At 37.9% G+C, this 21,820-nt stretch overlaps 1 protein-coding gene across 1 annotated transcript in view; it reads left to right on the forward strand.

Moving 5' to 3' along the window:
* schip1 (schwannomin interacting protein 1) overlaps positions 1-21,820 on the forward strand; it is a 223,506-nt gene that overhangs the window by 7,577 nt on the left and 194,109 nt on the right. The gene's annotated exons all lie outside the window — the stretch shown is intronic.

Below are 21,820 nucleotides of genomic sequence, written 5' to 3' on the forward strand. Positions count from 1 at the left end.
TTTAGAGAAGGGGTCTGTCCATTTAACCGAAAGCCTTAAAGTCTTAACTTTAAGTTAACTTAACTTAAAGTCTCAAAACTTCATTAAACCTGGTGAGCACATGCAACAGGTGATTCTAAACAAGCATGCAAAGTTTTAGGGAGATCGGACCACAGCTGGCACTGTAACAGTCACTAACAACATTAAAAATAATTATATTTCTATGGTAAATGACCTGGGTTTGCCAAAAATGTTTTGTTTTAATCATTGATTTTGGTTGTTACAAACTTGATAAATAATATGTAATGTCATTTTTTATAATGTCATTCTTTCAGCTATATTCTAGTCTATCTTGGAAGTTTTTAAATGTGCTTTATAAATAAATATTATGTTGTATTATTGTATTGTAACATGATCTTTTTACCATTTTATTGACACTTTAAGATTTCAAGTGGCTATGATGAATGAATCAATTGTACTTGTAGCTTTAACAGAACTGCTGCTGAATTTCCATTGACTCTATTCTCATGCCGCTCTGTTCACATTTGTTGATTCTGTTATTACTCTTCATGTGCTCTAGTCTCACTAGTTTATTTTAGAAGGTTTTAATTAGCATGTTCATCTGGTTTATTTGTAAGCAGCTGGTCAGTGCTGTAGATTCTCACATGCAAATTACATTCTAGATCAGGGGTGGCGAACGTCGGTCCTGGAGAGTCGCAGCCCTGCAGAGTTTTGCTTCAACCCTAATCAAACCCACCTGAACAAGCTAATCAAGGTCTGAAGGGTTACTAGAAAGCTACAGGCAGGTGAGATTTTATTAGGGTTGGAGCTGAACTCTGCAGGGCTGCTGCTCTCTAAGGCCAGAGTTCGCCACCCCTGGTCTAGATTATTTCATTGCATTGTTACATTCTTGGTTCTGATTGGTTGATGTTGAAAGTCTGTTAGATTGATATTGTCTAACTGCAGAGTAATGGACTCTTTCTATGTGTTTTCACTTCACATTGGTTTCAGACTAGTAGCAGTGGTTTGGGTTGTTTCTAGTTAAGATGCTCAGTCGGTGATGTAAGAAAGTGGTTTTTCATGCAAGAGCTCTATAAGGGCAAAATCTCGAAACTTTTCTTGAGATAAACACATTTATATTTGTTAAGCGTTGTGTGAGTGGAATAATTGAGTCTGGACGGCTGAATTAATGAAGTGAAATGATTCCGGGCCACATCACCACCTCTGCCTTCCCGCGCATTAATTTTCAATAATTCGCCAGGTTGTCTGCAGTAACCTTACTCATTTCTGGGGAATTATGCAGGATATTACTGCAAAACTAGCTGATATTTATTGATTGTTTTTATTTTGCCTATCAAGGCCTTGGCATGTTTTTGCAGTGCAGTGGTTTTAAATGTAGATAACTCATGTCTGAGAGCAGAACTGTTAAATGGTAAACTGTACATACTGAACATGTCTGTGGTCTTTTCAGGTTTGGAGTCTCTACCTATGATTTCCATGATGTGGAAAATGTAGACAAAAGAAAGTTCTCATTAAAAAAAAAAAACAAAAACATACAAGTAGATATACTCCCATATGTGACCCTGGAGCACAAAACCAGCCTTAAGTATCATGGGTATATTTGTAGCAATAGCCAAAAATACAGTGAATGGGTCAAAATCATAGATTTTTCTTTTATGCCAAAATTATTAGGATATTAAGTAAAGATCATGTTCCATGAAGATATTTTGTACATTCCCTACTGTAAATATATCAAAATAAATTTTTGATTAGTAATATGCATTGCTAAGAACTTCATTTGGACAACTTTAAAGGCAATTTTCTCATTATTTTGACTTTGATTTTTTTTTTTTTTTTTTTTTTTTTTTTTTTTTTGTACCCTCAGATTCCAGATTTTTAAATAGTTGTATCTCGGCCAGATGTTGTCCTACCCTATCCTGATGTATAAATATCAATTTCAAAAAAATGACCCTTATGACTTGTTTTGTGGTCCAGGGTCACATATTATAATATACTTATGGTAGGAAATGTACAAAATATCTTCATGGAACATGATTTTTACATGATTTTTGGCATAAAAGAAAAATTGATCATTTTGACCCATATATTGTGTTGTTGGCTATTGCTACAAATATACCTGTGCTACCCAAGACTTTGTGGTCCAGCGTCACATCTTCTGCTCACAGCTGCTTTTAGAGTCACTTTACAACTGAATAAAAAGCCAAGTCACATTTATTTACATAGCATTTAATACAATGCAGAAGCATTTTGATTAATAAACAGGAAAACAACAGTGTTAATGTTGTACAATTCATTGATTATGAAACAAATTTCAAACGGTTGCAGCTGCAAACAGCAGACAACGGTGTCATCATTCAACTCAGTTCAGTTCAACAGTGATTCTTTTCAGTTCAATGACAGCGTCAGTGTTGCAAAGTTCATCAATAATGAAACAAGTTCAGTTGAGCTAAAACTACTGTACATACTGAGACCCAAAGGTTTTGACTACAAAGTAAAAATAATTTTGAAAATTATGACAGAAGTGTATTATTATCCACAGTAGGAACTTTCAGTTTAATTTTTGGGTAAAATAAAAAAGAGATGAATTATTCAGTTTATTAAGAGATGAGTTATTATTGGAATATCTATGGTATATCTGTATATGGAAGATCTATACTGTGAGGCGCACACAAAAATTGCAACATGCATCAAATCCTCAACTAAATATTGTGATGAGATCACATTACAGCTAACTGGCGAATCCCACTCATGCACACACAAATAAATCAGAGGAGGATGTAATGTACAATTCGATAAGCAATAAAGAAAATCCTTTCTTGCTTTCAATACAGGATCACTAATGGAAGAAAGTGTTAGAAGGCCTTGAACAAACACACCCTCCATTAGTCTATTGATGAGCTGTAATGATAATGGCCCATGCTTTCAGTCCTGCTTCAGCTCACCGTTTACAGCCCGTACGCTTCTGCTGATGCTCCTAATGGAGTTTATATCAATCTACTGTAGGGGAAATACAACTGTGAAGTTTGTTTAGCCAAACCAGATAAATATATTAAATGCACAGGACTCAACTCACAACACAGCAGTGCAAACCTGAAATGACCATCTTGAACCAAAAAAATGTTCTTGTGTCCTATAGTTAAAACCGTAATTTTTTGAGGAGATCCTCAGTGTAGTCCGGTGTCAGAGATCATACCATCTTGGAGCTCCTCAAAGATGAATGATGTGTGTGTGTTCAGGGCTGAGCGTGTGAATAATGTATGTGTGTGAAAGGTCAGCGCACTGCATCACTCCGCAGTAAACAGGTCACAGCTCAGCCTTCACGTCACTCAATCTGAAGGTTTCTCCTCAGAAGCTGATGATGAATTCTGGGTTTTTATGTGGGGCAAAAGCTCCGTCTGTCCCACATCTGACTCTGGTTGCTCCAGCGCAGACTGGAGTGTGTTGAGCAGATGGTGTCGGTGTCTGTGAGCAGCTTCATTTCTGTGCTGTGATTGTCTGGATGTGCTGATGATGACGGCCGGCAGCAGTTCAGTCACAAAACACTCTGATTTATTCAGTTGTGCTTCTTGTTAGGAGAGCTGTGAAGATGTGCTGCTGTACTGACTAACAGCTTGTTACGAGAAAAACAAGTCCAAACTGTTTTTTTTAAACTAGCGGGTTTCAAGATGAACTTTCTTAGAAGAATTACAAATGCCTGTTGAGATAAAAGAACATTGACAGCATATGTAGACACAGTCAGGAAAACTAAAGCGGTTGATTTGTTGCGGCGTTGAATAGCAAATACTCGAAGTATGACAATGAAAACAGAAGAGCCATTTGAACACAAGAACTCGTTTGCAAACAGAAAACAATCAACGAATAAAACCAGCGACTGTAACTGAAATTAAGATAGCAAAAAAAGTTAATGTCTTTGCACCTTTGTTATGAAAGGAATTGTTTGAGTTGACCTCAAATAACGTCTGATATTCCAGTGACTTCTTTTAAGAATGTTTATTAACTGGATATAAAAATGTGAATTGTATATCTTCAATCTTACAGTTTAAAAATGTAAGGAGATGATGTCACCATCATTAATTTCAACTTAAATGTTTCTGGTACATTCATTTCTTTGAGGAGTGAGCTAATTGTTATAACCTGGAAAAAATAGGGAATTTTAAAATTGTTATTTCCACTGTGCTCAGCAATAAATATATTACACTGCACTCTTTGTTGCATTCTTTGTTATATCATTCATTTTTCAGATCTTAAGTTTTTTGTTTTCTTTAGACACATTAGGAGAAGCATTTACATAATCATATGAATTCAGTAAAAAAAAGTCAAATCATTACTCATAACTGAATCTAATTAAATCAAATCTCATTGTGAATCAGATAGGATCATTTGCAAATTGCATTGTTCCTAAATGAAATCACAAATCTTTAAATTGAATCGTGCTAACCAGAAGATTCTGTAACTACAGAATAATTTCTGTAATAAATCTGTAATTCAAAAAGTTATGGCATAATCCATTTCTCTTTTTATCACTGCCCCCTCTGGACAAATTGAGCAGTGCATCCAGTTTTAGAAAATGCTGCAGTGGTTATCATTTCAATTTTATCAATTCCGATTCTGTTTATTAATCCCAATTCTTTTCGATTCCCAGTTTCTAATCCAATGTGATTAAAAAAATGATATCAAACATATTTATTCTGTGTCTCATTATTGCAAAACATTTAGTTGCAGTTAAATACCATAATCAAAAATCAGCAGGCCACATAAAAACTGGACTTGTTTAAGAGTTGCATGATTCTGGATAAAATTAGGTTTTTTTTGGTTTTGTTTAGTTTTTTATGGAGACTCTGGTTCTCTCAAGATTCTGAAGAGAAAAATTAGACAACTAAACAAATTTTTAAATTTATGAATGAATGATTCAGTGACTTACTCAGAATTTACTTGTTTCATTACTGAATGACTAAGCATTTGTGAACGAATCTCTTCAATGATTCAAGACGTTTTAACAGCTCCTTTTCGCCACCTACTGGCGTAACAACGAAATCAATAAATCTTGATTTTAAGTGTCAAATAACTTTCAAAAGGTGATTTAGCTACTCTATTTTGATCGCTAACGTACAAATTAGAGTTTATATCTGAATGATAAACTTTTATCCCAGTACTTCTGTGATTATTTAAATGTTTGTATTACAAATAATGATACTGTGTGGTTGAAAAGACTGTGAAGCTGTTTCATTCATGTACATGACAGCTGCTCTCTTCGCCTATTTTGAATGGAAGGAGAAAAAAAGGAGAAAGCTGTTTTCATGCATGTCTCTTTAAATGCAAATGAGCTGCTGCTCCCCGCCTCCTTGTCCATAATAGGGCTGTGCCTTTACAGCTTGTACCTCAGATACATCCAAAGCACACACGCAGAAAGCAGCTGTCATATGGCATGTGAGTACTAAACTAAGTTGTCTTGTGTGTCTTATTGCGCTTAAACTGTCAAATACTCACAGGTTTATGTTAAAAACACACAGGAGTTACAAAAACAGTTGGTTATGTCTGCGAAAGTAAACAGCTGGGAAAGAAATTGCATGTTTATATTAGATACTGTAGAATATACAGTAAATACATGAATAAATCCACTAGAGTTGGGTACTCGGACTCCAGTCCGGTCTCGAGTACAATTTTTAGGCGACTCGGACTTGTCACGGACTCGGATGCATTTTTACTCGGACTTGACTCGGACTCGAGCCTTTCAGAGTCGGAAAATATCCCGAGTCCGTCCGAGTCCAGAGACAGTTGACTGACTTATTGCATGATTATGAAAGGTCTTGTCCCGTAGGCAACTTGAAAGCCGACGGGTTTATGTGCGCACTAGAGATGCGCGGATGAGCTCAAACGTCACCCGAATCCGCAGCTTCAAATAAATTATCCGCCCGCCACCCACCCGCACCTGTATTTTTCTCTGATTTAGATAACCGCACCCGATCGTTTTCGATTATTCTAATTCTTAGTTTTGCATGCTGATATGATGAATGGATGGTTCATTTTTAACAGCAGGTTGATTCAGCTGATCTGCACATCGCTGCACACTTATATAAGCTTAATCGTTCGTGCTTTTAAGCCAAAGCCACGCTAAAAGAATAACGTTAACTGACATCTGGACGTGACTCTCCGCAATCTCTGATGAAATCGATTGGGTGTTTGAACGTCTACTGGATCCTTGGACAAAAGATTACAGGGGTTCACCCAGTTTAAGAAATTTCAGATCATAAAAATCTAATTCTTTTCATTTTTAAGGTATTGTTTTCGTTATAATGTACTGATTCAAATTAGTAATCAATAATAATTGTTAATTTTACTACTCGGCAAATCTGGTGCTGGCGCGGACGGAGCGGGCGCGGGCGCGTGTCAGGCGCAATCATCAAACATATTTCAAAGGAAGCCGGCGCCACATTCCCTACCGTCTTTACTATGTGTTTTGAGCGAATATTTACATTTATTCACATACGATTGAATTAGAAATGGTGGCCTGTCATGATTTTGGCTAATGCAGGACACTGAATGATGCGCATCAGAGGGGATTTAGAAGTGGGTGTACGCAAAGACGACGGATTAAAAAATGGGTATCCGCAGGTACTGCACTACACTACTAAATATTACCCTACACATTAGCATTAACACAGGCGTAACTCCCTTCAAACTTGATCTGGAATGTCTTTTTTTCTGTCACAACTTCTCGAACAGCAACAACGTATTTAGAACAGGTTCATATTTTAGAAAATGTAGTTAATATTTGCCTCATCGATTCATCTCATCCACCCGCGACACACCCGCAAATAATCAGAATGCTTTTTTTTTTATTACCCGACCCGCGGATATAACCGCCTTCCGCGCATCACTAGTGCGCGCACAGTCAAAGCGCGCTCACAGAACGCGCCTCTCAGTCAGTGTGCGAATACAGAGTTGTCTTTCGCTTTTAATTGGTTCTGTTATTACTACACACATGCTCGTATCGGAGACTATTCATGTAAATGAAGTCGGTTTTGTCTTAAGTAAACCTGAACAGCTGGGAGAAACACTGATGCGTCAAAATATTTGAAATGTAAGTCAGATCTTAAAGCGACAGCAGCGTAAACCTGCAGCCGCCGACCACGTCAAACAATAATCAAACAACAAAAGAAAAAGAGAAAATCACTCACTGTTCTTGACTGAATCACTTATTAATTGTAATAAGAATTATCTTTAATGTATACAGTGAAGATTTTGCAGTGTTTTATTTTAACATTTATTACTTCATGTCTGTAGTCCATTTCTGTAATAGCCTTTATATAGATCTAGATAAAAAAAACTTACAAAAAAAAACCTACAATTCTATTTAAAAAAAAAATTCTATTTAAAAAAAAATATTATTTCATTTGTATTTTTGATTAATATATGCATTAATACTTTTGCTTGTAAGTAATACTTGGAGTGTTTACTTGCCTTGAGCTCGAGAATGTTTTACTTACATTAGTTGAATAGTTTTTTCTGTATTGAAATTATTATTTAAACATGGTGGCAGTTTCTAGCTTGAAAGAAAAAATAATTTTTCTAACATCTTTGCAGCAACAGTTTTTATGGGTCCAAAACCATCTTGGGTGTGCATGATTTTCTAATAATTAAATGGCCCATCATCAATTATTCCTTATATAATGTAATTTATTGTACACTCAAAAAAATATTTCAGCCCTTAACTTAATTCAATTACGTACAAAATTTCCATGCATTTAGATTACGTAGTTTTAATTTAAACAAATCAATTAAACTTAATGTGATTCAAATGCATCAGTCTTACGTAAATGAAACAGGTAAAGTTGATGAAATAGTTCCCAGTGTTAAACAAACCCTGCTCAGTGTTCATGTGTTTCCACACTACAGAGTGTTCAAGTAGCATTGACACAGTGTTGGAGTTAAGGAGATCATTATGTCATGATTGACCAATAATGATGAACACCTGCTGTTTACAAGCAGAATCACAGAAGGAAAGAGAAACACAAGAATCAGCCACAGCCAAAGATAAAATTAACTTAAATAACTGAAGACATTAAATCTCTGATTAAACAACTCCACAAACAACATTACAGTTTGACTTGATTTCTGTCGTATATCCACAAATATTATTTGAGAACGTCTAAACAGAGGTTTAGATGTTTTATTTTAAAAAATGTTACATTTGACCTCACCATCATGGCGAACAGGGTTTACTTTAGTTGGGCTCTTGACCCTTGACTTTCTTAGTATAGTTTTTTTTTTTGTTCTTTGGTTGTTGTAGTTGTGTTCTTAGAGCACGTTTGTATAGCGCAAAAAAAAAAGGGGTCCTTATTAAGTGTTCTTGATTAATCATTATTGATGTTGTAATCATTGTCAAGTGGTCTGATTTGCTGATTTTGTTCAGTGGTTTACCTCTTAGTTTCATTATATTTACAGTAGTTGTATGAACTGTTACTATTACTACTTTAAGATCTGTGGTATTACTTAGACACACACAGACATCAAGAATCAGCATTTGAATCTCAACAATGGTGACATTCAACAGCTGCATGCTGGGAGTCATGGGTGAGATTTGTACTCTGCTGCTACCCAGCATGCAGCTGTTGAATGTCACCATTGTTGAGATTCAAATGCTGATTCTTGATGTCTGTGTGTGTCAAACTGATGCTGTAGATTTCAAGATTTAGTGTATAAGATAAACATCCATAATAGTTGTAAACATTATGAAAACAACAGACTAACCACTGCATGAGATCAGTGCATCATGCCACTGGATGATAATGATTTAACAAACAACAAAAAAAAAACCCAAAAACACTTAATCAGACTTCTTTTTGGCTTTTTTATTTGTTGTAATAAATGTACTTCATACAGCTAAAAAAATTAAAATAAAAAAATCAAAAGTCAAGAGTCCAACTAAAGTAAACCCTGTTCGCCATGATGGTGAGGTCAATTGAAACTTTAAAAATAAAAAAATAAAACATCTAAACCTCTGTTTAGATGTTCTGAAATAATATTTATAGATATATGACAGAAATCAAGTCAATCTGTAATGTTGTTTGTGGAGTTGTTTAATCAGAGATTTAATGTCTTCAGTTATTTAAGTTAATTTTATCTTTGGCTGTGGCTGATTCTTGTGTTTCTCTTTCCTTCTGTGATTCTGCTTGTAAACAGCAGGTGTTCATCATTATTGGTCAATCATGACATAATGATCTCCTTAACTCCAACACTGTGTCAATGCTACTTGAACACTCTGTAGTGTGGAAACACATGAACACTGAGCAGGGTTTGTTTAACACTGGGAACTATTTCATCAACTTTACCTGTTTCATTTACGTAAGACTGATGCATTTGAATCACATTAAGTTTAATTGATTTGTTTAAATTAAAACTACGTAATCTAAATGCATGGAAATTTTGTACGTAATTGAATTAAGTTAAGGGCTGAAATATTTTTTTGAGTGTAATTAATGTAACTATAACTGCATTCAAAAATAAAACAGGTGTGAGTTTGCTGTGACTTATGGAAAGTATATGTAGGGCTTTTGTAAAGACTGTAGGTTTATCCCTCACAACCTCATTTTCATTCAAGAAACCCAAAACACACACAGCCACAATCCAAAATAAAAGAGGTGCTGCAAGAGGCTACATGTTTTCTGCTCTTAATGTCCCATTCACCAAGATACCTACTCCTTTACCCCCAGCCTTGAATTTATACATTTACTACATCGATGAATAATGTCAAGTCCTGCCCAAGTGGCAACCTCCCGATCTCCCTCTTGAAGCCAACACGGAAGTGACTAAAACTGCAATTCATCGACTGGCCGCTAGAGACTGGCTGCAAAAGGGAGTCAATCCCATAGACTCCCCATGTTAAAATGCCCAACTTCACAGCAGAAAAAAATATGTTTACAGCCTGGTTCAAAAAGTGTTTTTGGTCTATATAGCTAATTTTGGCCTTCATGTCAACTGTGTTTTATAACTCATCCGTTTAATTTATATTAAGCCTTAAAGTTCTGCATAATTTAGGGCGTGGCCACTTAAGTGACAGGTGGATTGCCGCTGCTGTCACCACCGTCGCGCTAGGTGGGCGTGGTTTCAGCATCAGCTCCACCCACGTCCCGCCTATTTGCCCATTTTCGATTATCCGGGAGTGACGTGCAATGACGCGATTCCAAGATGGCGACGGCTGACTCCCGCCCACTAAGAGCTTCAAAAATGATCTTCAGAAACCTACGGGTGACGTCACGGACACTACGTCCATGTTTTTTACAGTCTATAGTCCCGCCCTATAATTTTTCACATTCTAAAACCTGTTTCACTCTAAAATATGTCACATTACATAGATCAGCCATAACTTCTGTTGCATGACTTTAGGTTTGCTTAGCAGAGTATTGACACTAATTATGAGATGTTGTCAAATCAAAAATCAAAATGGCAAGATCCACTAGAGGTTTGCTTTTCTTTGCTTTTTGCTTTTCAACTGACATTGCATTTTTCTAGTTGTAAAGGTTAAAAACAGGGGTGCCCAAACTCAGTCCTGGTCTTTGGTTTAGCTCCAACTTGCCTCAACACACCTGCGAGGGGGTTTCTAGTATGCCTAGTGTAAGCTTGATTAGCTGGTTCACGTGTGTTTAATTGGGGCTGGAGCTAAACTCTGTAGGACACCTCCCTCCAGGACCGAGTTTGGGCACCCCTGGTTTAAAACAGTGTTAAGATACTGACAAACAGTAGTGTTTCCTTGGACTCGGACGGACTTGACTCGGACTCGGCCCTTTGGGACTCGGACTTGAGTCCGACTCTGCCCATTTTGGACTCGGACTCGATTGGTAAAAGATTTGGACTCAACTCGGACTCGACTTAGGCGGACTCGAACCCAACACTAAAATCCACTCTATATAAATAAATAAATAACTTGAAGCACCACCATGATTCTAGCATGTCCTGGAGTGAAGAGTCCTGCACAATGGCGTCTCTGTGATCTTCTGGTTTGTAGATGTGGTTTAGGTTCCTCCTTCAGTGCGCATCTGTGGGATCTTTTATATGAAACATACATGAACAGCAAAATATAAAGCCTTAAAAATGAAGACAAACCAAAGCGTTTGTGACATTGTGTACTGTGAGCTGCCTGTCTGATGCATGTGTGCACGTGTAGTCCAGATCCACTGCTGGAGGACGTGCTCACACTCAGCTAGCGGATGAAGGCCCATTTGTCATTGTGACCTGTGGAATCGCAGCGTAAGCACTCTGCACGATTGTTTCATAATTTCTCACACCGACTCGAGTGTCGAAAAAAAAACATGACAGCTTCATCTCCGCCCCGACCGCTTGTTTCCCCATCCATCATTGGCTCGCTTCTAATTAGACGCTAACGGATCCTAGGATTTACAGGTAGTGTACGAGGGAACGTTCGGAACCGATTGTAAATCGCAGTCCTGACTCCTGCATTGATCGGTACCATCTCATTTAATGCTGCTGGCATTAACCTATTAGCTTGGCATTTACTAGTATCCTAATGGTCGAAAACGGATGTATTTCTTCACACATCGGCTCCGGGAGAGTCCCGAAGGCCTGGGGTCCATTAGTACTGTGCATGTGTTCCTGCAAACAATGCTTCTGAATTAGCCATTGATTTTTGGTTGAGGAGTTTGATGGCAGAGATTTATGGCGGATGTCTGAGGCTGACCAAGTGACTCATATTTGGGAGAGACAGCGAGTGTGTGTCAGAGGAGTAAAGAGGAGGCGGAGCGGAGGCACGAGAGAGTGTATTAGAGTAATAAATGAGCCCAGACCGAGCCGTCGGCCCACAGCCAGAGGTTCTGCTTCGCTCTGATAGATGCAGATCATTAGAGACTAACAAGAGCTCACACATATCTCACACATACAGTGAACATGTTTTCTGATCAGCGTTTTAGGTTGCTTCTTTGTGTTTTACTGTGATATTTTGCAGCACACATTTCCCTGTCTGCATCGGATTAGATAGACCGGCTGTAAACGTACAACACTATGTCACGTCACAACTATTTACAAGATTTACAAGCACCAGTTTTGACATCATTGATGTCATCGCAAATGAGATTTCAAAGTTTTGGCAGAAGTGAAGGTAAAATCACTAGGTCTCATTCACTACACGAACAAATCATGATTCACTAATAGCTTTTATACTATAATTTATTCTAAACTTATAAAAGAAAATGTGGAAACACTTGAAACCACATATGCATAAGTTTATATGCATGTGTTGTAAATTAGGTGGAAAGTTTTCATGAGAAGTTCTCCTGTGGTCACTCATAGTTTTTAGTGTATGAGACCCAATGTTTGTGATTTTTGGAGACTGTATGAACGACATCGTATTGGACATTTCAGCATACAATGTACTTCTATGGTGCCCCAAGTTTGAACTTGGAAATGTAGTTTAAATGTGGCTTCAAACGATCCCAGCTGAGGAAACGAAGCGATCGATTATTTTCATAAAAATAATACAATTTATATACTTTTTAATGTCAAATGCTCGTCTTGTCTTGCTCTGCCTATACTATTTTTTCCGGTTCGTGACAGTTAGTGTATGTTGAAAAACTCCTATCTCATGTTCTCCCTCAACTTCAAAATCATCCTATATCACTGTTTTTCCCTTTTTTTGTTGAGGGGGTTTGATCTTCTTTGTATGTTCACTTTGCAAAGACTGTGTCGGTACTTCTGCAGTGATGTAGGATGATTTTGAAATGATTTTTGAAGTTGAGGGAGAAAATATGATCACTTTTTCAACATACCCTAACTGTCTTGAGCCAGAATACAAGAAAGACAAGACGAGCATTTGAGGTTAAAAAGTATTTAAATTGTATTATTTTTATGAAAATAACCGATCGTTTCACTAGATAAGACCCTTCTTTCTCAGCTGGGATCGTTTACAACTGCATTTGTGATCGTTTGAAGCTGCATTTAAACTGTATTTTGGAAGTTCAAAATTGGGGCACCATACCAGTCCATTATATGGAGAAAAATGCTGAAAAGTTTTCCTCAAAAAACATAATTTCTTCATGACTGAGGAAAGAAGGACATGAACATCTTGGATGACAAGGGGGTGAGTAAATAACTAGAATTGTTGTTCTGGAAGTGGACTTCTCCTTTAAGAAATGGAAGCAAGGCTGAACAAGGTTGAACAAAAACCAAAACACTTGGTACATAAACACAAAACAGTCCATCCACACATGAACAAAAAAGAATGGACCAAGAACAAAAGAAACACAAGGGCTACTGTATATATACAAATAACAGGATAACAAAGAGCATCTGAGGTGATAATCAACAAAAAGACTACTAGGACTGAAAAACAAGCAAAAGAAAGAGGAAACATAAAAGTCCCAAAACGAAGGCACAAGAACAGACACTGCATAAGAGGCATGAACATAAAAAATAAAAAAGTTTAATTTTTAATGAACTGTTCCTTTAAACTTGAAATGGTTTGAACAGGTGGACTGAAACAAAGCATCAAATGAACCAATGTGCTTAAAGGGGTGCATCAAAAAGATCTACAAAGTTACAAATCTCAAAGTCCACTCCAAAGGGAGATATTTCGTTTTTTAAAAATCCAACGCGGCCATCACTCATCATACAGTGTAGACAGCTTCACTTATACTGCAAGTGTTTTTTAAAATGCATAAACTTGCACTAGAATAGGCTAGGCTAATCAGTGATGATGTTCTTTGATAATGTTAGGCTGCTTTTAGCCTTTGCTGGAGCTGGTTTCGGACAATAAAACTAAGTATGTAAATAATTAAATACATAATATCATGTATTAGCGATCTGGCAGGCTGATGATAGGACTGTAGTGTATTATTTACTCACCCTCCATGCATCCTAGGTGTATATGACTTCCTTCTTTCAGACAAATGCAATCTGAGTTATATTAAAAATGATCCTGGCACTCCCAAGCTTTAGAACTCCTCATCAGTCCAAAACAAGTCCAATAAAGTGCGTCCATCCATAATAAAAAGTGCCTCACACAGCTCCGGGGGGTTAATAAAGGCCTCCTGTAGCAAATCAATGCATTTTTGTAAGAAAAATATCCATATTTAAAACGTAAGAATCACTTTAATCTAGCTTGTGCTAACAGTTGTACAAGGAACTTGATTCTTTGACAAGGGGTGTGGCAGTACTGAAACACCGTGTAAGCTGTTCGCCAATCGCAACGCAGTGGGACAGCTAACCAATCACAACACATTTCATTTTTTGGAAGGCGGGACTTCATCAAACCAGGAACTAATCGAGCCATTTGTGACAGGCTGGGAGAAATGTATTGTAATAATGTAAATTATGTTAAAAATAATGTGTTTTTTTTTTTTTTTTCGAACCACCAAGCATGAAAGCATGTTCTAGTACACCCCCAAAACTAAATCAAGACTGTGTAAAAGAGCATAATAGGACCCCTTTAAATGAACAGGACATCTCAACACAACACAGTGTGACAAAAACTGATTGCTGGACAGTCTGTTTTAACAACAGCTGAGCTGCTGTCATGCTACAGAAAATGTAGTTAAGATTAATCTTCTATTTTTAGCTCCTCCAGATTGAGAACATATTTTAACACTTGTATTCTAGTGATTATTGCTGCTGCATGTTGAGGTTGAATCCATACTCATATCACTGCTAGTGTACAGTAGAAGAGAATTGGATGCTGTTTTCAGTTTGAGTGTGTGTGGCTGTGCGAGTGTGGGTGTATTGGATAGTTTTATTATTGTTATGGAACCTGCGAGATTGAAGCTTCGGTCGCACCTGGACTCTGTGTTCCTCATTACACACTCACTCATAAATCTGATGGAGCTGCAGCACAAACCGCCACAGTCATTTAACAGGGTCATTTCAGGCTGGCGCGGATGTGTACACACACACACACACACACACACAAATCCACACCTCTAAATCTTTGCTTGCAGGACTGCTTTGTAATTTGAGTCTTGTATACGTATTAACATGATATGATTGCAGAGCATTTATTTTAAATATTAGGTTTTCATTAGTGACTGTGGACAGTTGTTGTTTTAATTGTTTTGTTGTTGTTTTTTTCAGTTCTTTCTTTCATTCCATCCATTTCAGCCAATAACCACCAAATTGGATGACCCGCATGACATTTAAAGTTTAGTGTAATAAATAGGCATGTGAAATGTGCTGACAAGTTATTTCACGAAATCATTTTCAAGAAGAGGTTTTAAGAATTCTATGCCATACAGCTTCAAAGTCTGTACATGACAAAAATACTTGATGGGTAAGCTTTAAAAAAAGGTTGGTACTTGGACACAATATTTCCCAAGTGTATCCAAGCGTATCGCTGCAGCATTTCTTTTGTTCGTTATTATTAAAATGTGTTGTTGTGTTGCTCTGTTCTTTAAAATTAGATTTTAAATGTATAGTCTATTCTGTAGTGTGTGCAATTGTTTTCAACAGATTCAATAACAGTACATTTTCTGATATGTACAGTACTATTCACAGCACTAATGCAGTGCTCCAGCAAATAAAAGACCTTAAAATGGCCTTAAAAATGCTGATAAATTATAATAATAATAATAATAAATCCTATACTTCATTAATTTCATAGCACAGATCTTGGAATCACATGGTTCCTCTGAGGTTTTAAACAGAAGCGGGTCAATGGTTGTTGACCTCCTTTATAAAGGAATCCTGTCAGCAGTAACTGTATTTGCAGGAGTTGCGTGAGGGACTGAAGCACATTTCTGAGGTCTGTTAGGGTCTACAACAGCGTGTCCCTCTCTCTATCTGTCCTTCTTTGTGTCTCTCTCAGTTGTGATTATGAAGAGATTTTACTTTGGAGGAGTTTCAAGGATAGTTAGCAGTTCCACATGTGTAAAGTAAATTATTGTCATTTTTGTTTTGAAGTTGCAGATTTTTGAGTAATTTGAAGAAATCTGTGCATCTTGGCCGGTTGATCAGGCCATTTATCTCACTAAAAAAAATGAATGCAAAAATACCAATGCCATTCTCCCACAGACAATTACAGACATCATATCATCATATCCACCAATCTGTCTTTCAACAGCAGCCTAACAATTATTGATTAGTTATAGAAACTTGGTGGTGGGCTCATTTGACTCATAAATAGTGATATATACAACTTCACAGTCATCTTAGTAGTTACAACCACTCCATAGACTTCTATTAAAAAAAGAGGGATATCTCTGGATCAGAACATCGTAGAGACAATGGGGTGAGATTTTTTGACTCTGTTTAGCCACACCCTAGCAACCATTCAGAGCACTTTAGTAATCCTGTGGTAAAATTAGCCAACCATATATTGGCACCAGAACATTGTAAAATCACTGGTTTGGGCTCTTTTGATTCAGATTGGCAAACGGTTTCCGAATGTCACCCCATATACTCTAAAGCCCGGGACACACCAAGCCGACGGTCGGGCTAGTCTGTTTGGTGTGTTCCACACGTCGCTCCTCTTCAGGCTTACGTCAGCTGCAGTTTGCCCAATTCAACATGTTGAATCAGCGTCGGGGCTGTTGGGACCATCAGCTCTGATTGGATGCTCAGTTTAGCAAACGAGTCAGTGCCAGAGAATTAAAGCAAAAGTGATGGAAACCAGTAAGTAAATAAAGGCCACACAGACAGAAGGCTGATCTAATGTTATGTGATCTTATCCATGCAAATATTTTCATAACAACACCGGTTGCTTAAAATAAAGAAAGATCAACATAACTGATATTCAAAATAGTAATCATGTGCTGCTTTGTTTACGTTTCGTATATCTGCGTATATCTGCCCTGCTGAAAAATCCAGCATAAGGTATGTTTTGCATGCTCGGATGGTGGTTGCTGGTTTGCTGGTCCCCAGCACTGTAAGCAGGTGTTCTGGTGGACCAGCATAATGTATGTTTTGTATGCTGGGACCAGCTTGGGATGCTGGCATTTGTTGGCCTTTCGGTGCTGGTATGATCCCAGCAAGAGCACAACAAAGCTTGTGTGTGTTTTTGTAGTTAAAAACCAAGACAATTTTCAAAATTAATTTTAATAAATTATATTTAATTAAAAAAAAACTGGACATATGTGACTTCCCAGATAAGAATTAGAGTGTTTAAAAACAACAACTTTCAGTTTTGAACTTTCATAATCAAGTTGTTATTAACTGTCCCATTGAAAGAGCTTTTATAACCCCTGTTTGTGGTTAAGCTTATATTAGGCATTTTTTGGTTTTTACATTTCTAAATGAAATTGTTAGGCAGTGTACTCAAGCTCTTTTTAACTGATTTTAACTGATTTGTGTACAGATCTAATGAAACAGGAGAATATTCCTTTGATGCTTTGAAATGTTTTACCAGTTTACCAGTGACATTAATAATGTAATCATGACTAAAGCAATTCAAATTTTCAGTTCTTCTTTCAGCAGAGGCAACAAAAGAAATTATAAGTTATATTATAAGTAAATTAAGTTATCATATAATTCAATAAATCATATGTTTTAACCTTATATTTTTTTCTATTGCATCATTATTGAGTTAAATAGAGAAATATGCAAGCAAAAACTATGTTTGTCCCCAAAACATTACTTGCATACAGACAGATGGTCTACTGACACTCAACCCTGCTGGTGGACCAGCATCATCAGCTCTCTTTTGCTTGAGAACAGCATGGATATGCTGGTCCACCAGATAGACCAGCAATATACCAGCATAAACATGTCTGAAGGAGCGATACCGAAGGTCTTTTCTTCCTACTGCTGTAAGACTTTACAATAAGAGCTGCTCCCAGTGATTCATTTATTATAATATATATTGTCAGTTACTAAAATATGCACTGCTGGCATTGGTATTTAAACTGAGTAATTAGGAATTAACTTAAATTGGTGCAATAGTAATTTATGAAATGGTGCAATAATATAGATAGATATAGATATATAGATATACTTTATTGTCAAACTTAAGTCTGAAATTTTTCTTGCATAACAGTATGTTTGTTGCACACTCTTTACAAACACAATTCACAAACATAAACACAACAAATACAATATAATACAAAAAAAAAAAATCCCTGTGTTAAGCTGTGTAACTTGTAATTTGTTTGTATTGGAATGGTATTTGTTTGTATGTTTTTTTTTGGCCTTTATATTTGCACTTCTTTGCTGCTGTAACACGGAAATTTCCCCTTTGTGGGACAAATAAAGGTTTATCTTATCTTATCTTATCTTAAACCAGCCTGGCACTATACCAACACTAACCAGCATAGACCAGCAATATATACTAGCATAAACCAGCCTGGACCAGCACTGTTCCAGCATAAACCAGCAGACGAAGAAAGCACATGTTAGTTTGCAGTTGGCTGTAGTCTGTGCAGGGTGTTAAAGCGCAGGTTTTTGGTCTGGACGTTGCCAACGCGAGGCAATAACACCGTCAGGTTTTGTCGCCACTAGTTCTTTGAAGTTGGCTTGATGTGTCCTGGCCTTAAAGCCTCACTCTAGCAACCATACAACAACATGAATTAGGCTGTATCTCAGCACCAGAACATTGTACAGACATGGGGGTGGGCTCTTTTGATACAGACTGGTAAAAGTCTTTAAATATCACCCTATAAACTATGTAGCCACACCCCAGCAGACATTCAGAGCACCCTAGCAAACATTTAGCACCGTGAAGCCATATTTCAGCAGCAGAACATACTACAGACATAAGATTTGGCTCTCTTACGATCACACAAAATCTAGGGTATTTGTCTAGTGCTAAGTTTTACTACTGCAAGCATCACTTACTTTTTTTTTTTTTTTTTCAGAAAATGTAGTTCTAATTCTAATGCATAGTCTAGTTAAAATTACATAACACCATGTAACAGACTGTAGTTTCCAGATGGTGTTGAATTTGAAAAAGGCATTACAGATACAGCGTAGCATAAACAGTACAGCACCATCTCTGCTAGGTGATGCATTTCTGTGATTGCACAGTATACACCATCATATTGCTCAGCCCACTGATGCTTATCAACAGTGACTCAAGTGATATTTAATGCACACACACTCACACTAGATGCACTAGATGTGATAACACTGTGTTTTAAACCAGCTCTGCAAATCAGGCTGAGTTTTATGTATGTTTTGAGCCTGTGGTTCAGGCATTACGCACGTTGTAAACACACACACACAGGAGTGCAGGCTGGTGAGGAGATTTACAGGTGAACACTGTGTTCTGTAAGAAGGCAGTGCTGTAATTCACATACTTTATATTTCTCCTCTGGAGCTAATGTTCCCTATCCAATTTAAGCAGATGCTTGACACTCCTGCATCCACCGGTAGAGCTCGTCTCACTCTATTATTCTTGTGCATTTGCTCTGTTCCCCATCAATGTTTCATTTGCTGGAGTTACATTTGGTGCCATATTCCATATTCTTTAACACTATAGCCTTTAGGAAAGGCAAAGATAGCCAGGTTTATTGGAATGTTGAAATAAATAGAAAGAAAGTAAAAAAAAAAAAAAAAGAAAAAAGAGAAAGAGAAAGAGTGTGTTCATATACATAAAAATTTCAACATTGTCAAATACAACTAAACAGACGTTACATTGAAAATGTCATAGTTTTAATAATTCAAGGTTTACCATGAGAGCTTAAAGGAGAAAAAAAATGTACAGATAATGTACTCACCCCCTTTGTCATCCAAGATGTTTATGTCTTTCTGTCTTCAGTCGTAAAGAAAGTATGTTTTTTGAGGAAAACATTTCAGGAATTATCTCCATATAATGGACTTCTATGGTGCCTGTGAGTTTGAACTTCCAAAATACAGTTTAAATGCAGCTTCAGAGGGCTCTAAACGATCCCAGCTGAGGAAGAGCAGTCTTATCTAGCAAAACGATTGGCCATTTTCTTAAAAAGAAAAAAAAGAAATTATATACTTTTTAACCTCAAATCTTGTCTATAGCTCTGCCATGCACATACTGTATGTACTCTGTGCACTCTGGTTCAGTACAGTTAGGGTATGTTGAAAAACTGCCGTCTCATTTTCTCATTAGTTATAATTTCGTCTGCATTTTTTGAGAAAAATGCATATGTAGGGTAGACCAGGTACAGTTGGTACATGTCGGTACCCGAGTACAGTTGAGACGCCCATCCGTAATGCTGTAAAGCTGCCTAACCAATTAATTGCAGATGTAAAATACCTTTACAAATGAGAATTCAAGAGTTTTTATTTCCATTCAGTATTTTATTTGATTACTAGTTAAAAGTAGTTCATTTGTAAAACACTGTACAGTAATGGCAAACAGTGATACAATATTTAATTTCAGTTCATCATTTTAATAGTAACAGTTGAAAAGTTGAGTACAGTAAATAGTAAAACAGTAAAAAAAAAACATCGAACAACCACAAACAGCAGTAATAAAACAGATCAAATGCAAACAATAACCTAATAAATATAATAACAATAAACATAATAAATTAATGATATACTGTGTCTCAACTGTACCCCGTGTTACGAGAAGAGTGAAGGACCCAGAGGCGAAGGCCGGGAAAAGCAAACAGAAGTCTTTATTCGTTCTTGGCAACGACAGTAATAATATTAACACAAGCTGTCTGCCGTCCACTTTCACTTCAGTAGCGCAGAACAGGAAAATACAGGAACGAAAAGTCTCAGAATCAGCAGGAGCGCGCAGACTCCGGCAGCGCAGCAAGGGGGGATTCCTCAGCAGGTACGAGTCATGTCAGATTGCGATAGCAGACAGCTGGGGGAGAGAGAGGGAGAGAGAGAGATGACATAGAAAGAAGAGGCTAGATGACGAGAGTCAAACCCGGCTCGTAACAGTACCCCTCCCCCGAGGAGCGCCTCCGGGCGCTCCCAAGGCCAAGGACTGGTGCGAGCGAAGGAAATCATCGATGAGCGAGCGGTCCAGGATGTCCCGGGCCGGAATCCAGCTTCTCTCCTCCGGACCGTATCCCTCCCAATCGACCAAATACTGAAAGCCCCTTCCCCGAGGGCGGACAGCCAATAACTTCTTGACCCTAAAGACAGAGGGGTTCTCGACAATGACAGGGGGGGGGAGGGGAAGGACGGGAGGGAGGGCGGATGACAGGTTTGATACAAGAGACGTGGAAAACCGGGTGAACTCGACGTAAATAATTGGGAAGTCTTAGACGTACCGCTACCGGATTGAGGACCTTGACAATAGAAAATGGACCGATAAACTTGGGTGCAAGTTTGCGCGACGGCGGCTGAAGAGGCAAATTACGAGTGGACAACCAGACTCTCTGTCCACAGACATAACGAGGGGCTCGGGAACGGTGGCGGTTGGCGGCACGGCGAGTGCGCTTTCTAGTTTGACATAAAGCCTGCCGCACCTTCTTCCAAGTACGCCGACAACGACTGATTAGGGCTTGGACGGAGGGTACGGAAGCCTCTACCTCCTGAGAGGAGAACACCGGAGGTTGATAACCGAGACACGCATGAAAGGGGGAGAGGCCAGTAGCGGATGATGGCAAGGAGTTATAAGCATATTCGGCCCATCGAAGATTCTCGCACCAAGAGGCGGGGTTATGGGCTGCAAGAGTACGGAGCAGGCGCACGAGAATTTGATTGACGCGTTCGGCTTGACCATTAGTTTGTGGGTGAAAGCCTGACGACAGACTGACCGTAGCCCCAATCTGTCGGCAGAATTCCCTCCAAAATTGGGAGATAAATTGTGGACCTCTGTCAGAGACGATATCGGAGGGTAAACCGTGAATCTTAAAGACGTGGTCAAAAACTGTAAGTGCGGTCTCTTTAGCAGACGGGAGTTTAGGTAGAGGAATAAAATGGGCTGCTTTCGAAAAGCGGTCAATAACGG

The sequence above is a fragment of the Labeo rohita genome, chromosome 15, assembly GCF_022985175.1.
Source record: "Labeo rohita strain BAU-BD-2019 chromosome 15, IGBB_LRoh.1.0, whole genome shotgun sequence".
NCBI lineage: Eukaryota > Metazoa > Chordata > Actinopteri > Cypriniformes > Cyprinidae > Labeo > Labeo rohita.